Source organism: Nycticebus coucang, chromosome 19 (genome assembly GCF_027406575.1).
Source record: "Nycticebus coucang isolate mNycCou1 chromosome 19, mNycCou1.pri, whole genome shotgun sequence".
NCBI lineage: Eukaryota > Metazoa > Chordata > Mammalia > Primates > Lorisidae > Nycticebus > Nycticebus coucang.
In genome coordinates this window covers 1724061-1732229 of record NC_069798.1, presented here as the reverse complement: position 1 = coordinate 1732229, position 8169 = coordinate 1724061, and the positions used below count along the sequence as shown (strand labels likewise).

Here is an 8169-nt window from a genome sequence, read left to right as displayed (position 1 = left end):
ATAATCAGAGAAATGCAAATCAAAACCACCCTGAGATATCATCTAACCCCAGTGAGAATGGCCCACATCACAAAGTCTCAAAGCTGCAGATGCTGTTGTGGAAGTGGAGAGGAGGGAACACTTTTACACTGCTGGTGGGACTGCACACTGACACAACCCTTGTGGAAGGAAGTATGAAGAATCCTCAAAGAACTCAAATTAGACCTCCCATTTGATCCTGCAATCCCATTACTGGGTATCCAGTAGAAAAAAATCATCACCAAGAAGAAAAAAAAAATCCTTTTATCATAAGGACATTTGCACTAGACTGTTTATCACAGCTCAATTTACAAACACCAAAATGTGGAAACAGCCTAAATGTCCACCAATCCAGGAATGGATTAACAAGCTGTGTTATATGTACACCATGGAATACTATTCAGCCATTAAAAGAGATGGAGACTTTACATCTCTTGGATTAACCTGGATTGACGTGGAACACATTCTTCTTAGTAAAGCATCACAAGAATGGAGAACAAGAATGGAAGCTGCTCAATTCTAATATGAAGGCAGTAGATGAACTAAACATGCTGAGGGCAGGGGAATGAGGTAGTGGAGAGATGGGAGGAAGGTGTAGGATAATATTTAGAAATAAACATATCCTACATCCAGCACACAAAGTGAACTCAGTGTGAGTTTAAAACGGCTTGCTTTTTTTCCAGAGGCTTAAGGTTACCTGGACCCCGCTGGGACACCCGCAGAGTTGGCTTGCCTGGAGTTAAAAATTCCACAAGCCCATTCTCTGAAGCTGTGCACCCCGTGAAGCCTGAGATCAAAGGGCATGCCGCCCTTCCTCAGAGATAGGGCCAGAGAGTTGACGTATGTTAACAACATATTGTCAGAGGTCTATAGCTGCTCTGCCCTGAGGAGAGACAGTCGTTACTTCATACTGAGTAAACTGAGTGAACGCTTGAAGATACTCTTCCATTAACTCTGTTCCCCTGTGGCTACTTTCTTCTTTGTGATCTTTATTTAGATACCGGCCCAGAGATTAGTCAGTGTCTAGAAGAAGAAGTTTACTGCAAAAGTGATTGTGTTGATATGGTAATAGGATATTTCCTTTCAAGTTAATTTCAGATAGGTAAAATGAGGTAATGGTGAAACTAACAGATAATAGATTAAGTGGGTACCTCACTAGAAAGGTATAAAATCAAAACCCTGAATAAAGAATTTCACTACACACTATCCCATCCCATGTAGTCCGTTTCTTGACTTAATAATTACAGGAGCGAGTTTACACCCACGGTAAAGCTGCTGTTCGTTCGCGTCTCTGGTCACGCAACAGAAGGAGGTGGTTGGGGTGTATCACGGTGTATCACACATCTCTTGGAGGTGGCACACAATTATAAGAGGGAATTTACCTTACAAATGCAATCAGTATAACCTAATTCTTAGTACCCTCAGTGAATCCCAAGCAATAAAAAAAAAAAAGAAAAAGAAAATTCAAGGGTTTTGGTAACAAATAACAATAATTATTAATATTTTAATATTTTATATACTGTAAATAACACTATTTTAATAATTTTTTAAATTTCTTATGATACTACTAAGACTTTATTTGCCTTTCCCACTGTGTCAACATTTGCACTGATGGTATGCAAGAGCATTTTGGTGCAGTGGCACAAAATTGTGCAGGTAGTAGTATTCTTCATTACCAAACACTCAAAGTTTGAATTTCTTTTTGCATTTTAATGGTATTTATTCTAGCAACCACATTATTACAAAAGCATAATTTTAAAAGGCTTATATTCTCAGATACTTTAATTAGCAGCTCTCACATATACAATTTACAAATCATCTTTGGTGTGCAAGGAGCCTCATCATACAGAGAAACATAAAATTGAACCTTGGAAGAGATCTCAAGAAAAGAATCTGGGTGGCGCCTGTGGCTCAAAGGAGTAGGGCGCCGTCCCCATATGCCAGAAGTGGTGGGTTCAAACCCAGCCCTGGCCAAAAACTGCAAAAAGAAAGAAAGAAAAGAATCTGGCTCCTGCCTTAGATCTTCCTAAATTGACCATAAATAAGCCATCTGCAACAGCCACCCATCCCTAAGAAATAACAGAAGACAATCACACATGATGAATGGTTTCCAGAGAATAAATAGATGGCAACCCATTCCTTGTCTAAATAACCAGAAAGGGCTATCAGCCAAAGCAATTATTTGTTCTCATATCTCTGTTATCTTCAGAATTCGAAGAGGAATGTGAGGTTGTGCTGTGGGTTTGATCTTTTGCCACATATGAGTCATGCTCTGGTGCCACTAACATCCTTTCTTTGGAATCTCGGGGAGCATCCAGTAACACAGCCATGGAGGAGACAATGGGGATTTTCTTAGCTTAAAAATAGTCATAAGCCTTTTTTCCATAGACTAACAGTGTTACATTCTTCCCACTGCTCTGGATTCTGTCCACCACTATTTCATAGGGTTCATCCATCACATTCACCCCATTCAGTTCCATGATTATATCCTCATCCCCAGCCAGACTAGCAGAGGTGTCCTTCTGCGCCTCTTTGAGGAATGAGCCTGGCAGATCCTGAATAGCATTGAAGTGAAAGCCATAGCCATTTTCACCTTTATCCAGCCGAGGCTTATGATCTACCATAGTACCTGTATTTGAGGCCTCCTGAGAAGCATGACCAGAGCCGGATCCTCCTTGACAGAGACACTAGGCAAGTGTCTTTGATAGTAGACAAATGGAGAAAAACGACCCAGTTTGATAGTAGAAAAATGGAGAAAAACGACCCAGTTTATATCTACTGCCATCTCTTTCTCTATTACCAGCAGTGAAGACTGATCTCCAACCTTTCTAATCATTTCCACAACATTGTCATGATTCAGAGTTTCCATAGACTCACCACTGACAGCAAATACCAGGTCATTGTTCTTCAAGCCATCCTCCTCTGTTGGACTTCCAGAATGTATGTACTTGATGAGTTGACCTTTCTGCTCTGGGTCTGCCCTCAGATAGAAACGATAGTCACTGCTTCCTTTCTTCATCTCCGCAACTCAGGGATGGAGGGGTAACTGGTTATTTCTCTTTTGAATTGTATCTTCTGCTCACTGTGGCACCTGTCAGTTTGTCCACCAGCAGGAACATGACATGGCTTCCCGACTTCTTAACCTTCTCAACCACTTCCTCATGGCTGACATCTTCTATGTTCTCCTCATTCACTTTGATAGCATGGTCATAGGCCAGCACCCAGCTTTCATGGCCACAACCGGAGTTGTGATATTGGTCAGGTATACCCCCTTTTTACCTTGGGACAGTTTGCAGAGAGAGCCATAGCTGTTCCCCTCCTTCGCTAGGTAGCAGGGTCATGGCTGGGTCCAAGTCTTCACTCGCCCAGTCATCACAAGGGAGTTTATTATTCAAACCTTGCTCCTTCTGACTTTGACCCAACTCTTTTAAGTCCACCTGTATTTTCATTTCTTTCTCACAGGAATCCCCATCCAGAATAGTAAAGTCACTTAATTTCCACTCTTTCTGACCAGGTCGACAACCGGCATATGTTCTTCCTTGTCCACAAATACAACATTGAGCCTAAGAACTCTGTCTCCATCCTGGAGGCCAGCCTTCTCTGCGGGGCTCCCCTTCTCAACCACCTGAACTAGGTGGCCATCAATGTCTTTTTTGATTCTCAGGAAGAAGCCATAGCCTTGTTCATTTTGTTTAGACAGTTTACATGCTCAGGACTTAAAGGTGGAACCATTTCTGTTTCGGGAAGGAAGAGGAGCTACTCTGTTCACTTAAAGACCTTGTCTCTGTTGGCAAGCACAGGTCTTAGAACTCACTGGATTGCTCAGCCATCAAAGCCTTCAAAGTTTTTTAAAAAGTCAAAAAGTCAGTTTTACTTAAGAACATTTTGAGAAAGAAATAATTTTTTTATTTTATTAAATCTTGACCCTCAAGTACATATCTTTTTTTTTTCTTTTACTAAATCATAGCTGTGTACATTACTATGATCATGGGGCACCATACACTTGGTTCATAGACCGTTTGACACATTTTCATCACACTAGTTAACATAGCTTTTGTGGCATTTTCTTAGTTATTTTGCTAAGACCTTTACATTACACATTTACTAGGATTCACATATCTTTTTAATATTTTGTGAGACATGGCCAGTGATAGTGGCTCACACCTATAATCCCAGAACTTTGGGAGGCGGCAGTGGGAGGATCAATTGAGCTCCGGAGTTCAACACCAGCCTAGGCAACGTGGTGGGACCTCATCTCCACGAAAAATTAAAAAAAACAGTTGGCCATGGTTTTATGTGCCTGTAGTCCTAGCCACTCAGAAGACTGAAGCCAGAGGATCACATGAGTCTGAAGTTGGAGGTTGCAGCAAGCTATATGACTACAACACTGCACTCTAGTCTGGGAAACCCAATGAAACGCTATCTCTTCTCTCTGAAAAAAAGAAAAAAAAAACTCTGCAAGACAAATGGGAAGTTCTCATAAAGCACTTCTGTTCTATAGAGAAGACAATAGTTGTCTTAAGGGAAAACACCCGTATAGTTGTCTGAGTTGTGAGCCGATCCAACTTCTGTTTTCATGGGACATTGCTTTTAATAATGTGTGAGACAATGATTGACAGATTAATTATTATTATTCAGATGGCAGATATTTTCTTAAAAGTGAACAAAGTACATGACTTCAATAAAAATAACACTATTTTTAAATGATAAAAGTAGAATTATTAAGAAAAAACTGGGAAACTATATCTATCATGGCAAACTTAACATCATTATAATACTCAAAGGCTTTTTGATGAGATCAGTAAGAATATTAACAAATGTGGGGATTTTATTATCATGTAATAAAATAGGACAACATTTGGAAGGCCTGCTTAGATTATGAACCCAACATGATATTACAAAAAGTATTCACAGTAAAAGAAAAAGATGTATTCAAAGTACAAGACACACCCATGGATTTAACATAACCAATATGAAAATTTCACTGGTATGGTTCCAGATTATACATTTTAACTAGCCTTTAGGAAACTACCACTTGTTGAGTTTTGATGTAGTATCAAAGAATAATACCCACACCTATCTAGAAAGTCTATTAAGATACTACTCCCTTTTCAGATTATATACATCTTTGGGAGGCCAGACTTTTCTTTAAACTTCAACCAAAACAATATAGCACAAATATTTACCTTAGAAGCAAATATGGATCCATCTACCCTCTGTTATTAAAGAGACAATATGCTAAAAATATTTTTTAAATGTTAAACAATGCCACTGTTCTCACAAAAATTTTCTTCTTTTCAGAAAATATAGTTATTTTTATTTAAAATGTTTTAATTAAATATATTTATATTAAATATATATATTTATATGAAGAAATTTTAGAGTTTCTTGTTTTTAATTTCTATACAGTAAATTAATATAGACTGTTCAGAGCCCACAATAATTTTATGGGTGTAAACCACTCCTAAGACCAAAAACGTTGAGAATCGCCACTTTATAGGTTAAGTGGGAAAAGGATTCCTAATTAGCAAAATAGAACCCTACCTGTTTGTTCAAATCCAAGCTGGTAGCAGAACTGCAGGTTAGGGAACCACTTTTCTTTAAGGACAACTATGTAAATATATATTTTTGCTACTCTTTTGATCCAAGATAAGACGTTTTCTTTAAACATGGGTCTGCATATGGAGTTAGCAATATCTTTCTTGCATAAACCACATCTATAAAACATTATCTAAAATATTCATCTTTTTAGTGAAGAAAGATATTAAAAATATTCTGGAAATCAACCCAAGTAAAGACTCTACTATTTGTTCCGTATGTTTTTACTATACTCTTACTCACAGCTAATCCAACATAACATTTTATTCCATCACTTATTTTCCCAAGATATCCAACTTAAATTTTATAAAAGTAGCAACTCCTTAAGCAGCAACACACAGATATTTTTGAAAATTAAATAATTTATAAAATATTTTGCTTATAAAATAATTCCAACCAACATACATAGATTTGCCATGCTAGGGGTAAACACACTGTTTGGAAGGAATTAATACAGCTAACAAAATGCACATTAGCAAAGAATAAAATTCATAAGCATTTTAAAGAAATAAACTATTTCTTATGATAAAGAAAAGTTGAGCATGTTTATGGGTTGGGAAACCTGTAGATGAGGCTATTCTAAAATTTTATATGACTTTTTTCATGCATGCATCTTACCTTTTCACTTTAACTCTGACTAACCCCAGGTCCATTCCAGAATTGACTGGAAAATGTTGATTTAACTCTGGGTTCTACACTGACTTGTAAAATATCAGTTTAGTTACTCAAGAAGCAACCAGTCTTCTAAAAGCAGAGATTGAACAGTCAAATAAGTCTAATTCCTTGGGAAGTCAGAAATTTCTATGAAGTTCCACACCTTCGAAGCAGGAAGCAAGCATCTTTTTCGATTTAAAATGAATATGTGTTACCTGCCTTCTCTTGTTCTTAACAATACCTAAAAGATTTACATAGGTTTGTGGTTCAGGGATGAAATAAAGATTATGTTTCAAGTCAGTTTTCATTCAGTTATTTTTTTTTTTCAATTTCTGGTTGGATGACTCAAATGAGTCAAAACATTTGATTTCACTTATATCATAAGATACGATTACCTCTGGGCCCACAGCCACACAGCATCCTCACTTCCCAAAACAACCCTGGGCCAGGGAAGGGAAAGGCAGAATGTGCAGAGTTTTCAGGAAAACAGCACCGCTGCACCATGGTTAACCACAGCTTCAGAAGATACTCATTCACCTCCTAACTAACCAAACCAACGGGAGAAGTTCCTGCTGTTCAAACTACTTCTAACACAAATACCTAAAAATACAAATAAGCAAACAAACATAAAATAAAATAAAAATAACAAAAAACACCTCTGTGAAAGAGTGTTCTTCTGGAGTAGACCTTGCTAGTAGACTATAATACGAAGACTTCAGAGAACAAGTTCAGAAGTTAAACAAAATAAAAGATGACCCCATGGCTTTACTCTCTCTCTCATTAGAATTGAGAAATGTCTTAGACTCTCAAAGTCTTCTGAGAATGTGGTGCTTTCCCTCTTTAACTGCTGCTCTTTCTAAGATTTTTAAGTGTGTGATATACCTAAATCAGGATTTGGCAACTTAATAGTCAATGAAAGTCAATAACCAAATAAATTCATTTTAAAATCAAAATATGAAACTTTTAAGGTAATTTTTAGTTTAGTTCTCACTTCTATGTTACTCGTTTTTATTGAAGTTGGAATATCCTCGAGGCACCTGAGAAACTCACAACATCGTTTGGCATCTTGAAACTTCCTATACACTAGATATAGCACCTTAAATTTCTCAAATGATAACGTTTTTTGAAGTGGTTTCTTTTTGTCTCAGTATTTTTGAAGGTGAATTAATTCTGGTGACATTATCTGAAAGTGATTGTGAAGAACACATTCTATGGCAAACTCTAAAGATGTTCCAGCTGGCTGCAGCCTGCTCCTTGATCTATGGAGTAATTGTAAGTCCAACTCACAGTAACACGATCAAAGAGAAACAGAAATCTCTGGACATATATGAGAATTCCCTCACCAACCATATACCATCACCCAAGTCACAAAATCACAGAACTTTAGTCAATAATTGATGCAAAATATCTTCCAGCTAGAGAAATCAGGGCCAAATTTTCTTCAGATAAAAAGAAAATTGACCAGCATTAAATACAATTATTCTGAAAAGATCATAATCTTCTTCCTTAAACACATAGCAAATTGTTTTTAAAATAAATGAATGGAGAGTTTCACACACAGCTTTGTAAAATGTAATGGCTGTAATTAGATTTTCAAACATGATGACCACCTAGAAAACTGACACAAGGGCACTGGATTCCGACAGCCCAAATGTGGGTTTCAATGCAGCATTAAAAGAAGGAACTCTCCCAAAGCCAACAACAAGAGCTATAAGCATGATGTGCAGGCAACTTCAGATGGCTGAAAAGCGAGTTGGGGCCAGAGTGGGGAGAGGTGGGGAGAAGAGAGTCAGGAGAACTACAGAGGCAATTCTGTCAGATCTGCTGCTCAGCAAGTTCACAGAGAGAAGCGTTTGTTAGCTACTGTCCTTTCCTGACACATCATCCCCTTCTCATGCT

The 8169-nt window shown here is 37.7% G+C and overlaps 1 pseudogene; it reads right to left on the bottom strand.

The window, feature by feature from the left end:
• Nucleotides 1-2183: 2183 nt before the first annotated feature.
• LOC128572118 (Na(+)/H(+) exchange regulatory cofactor NHE-RF3-like) overlaps nucleotides 2184-8169 on the bottom strand; it is a 45993-nt pseudogene continuing 40007 nt past the window's right edge.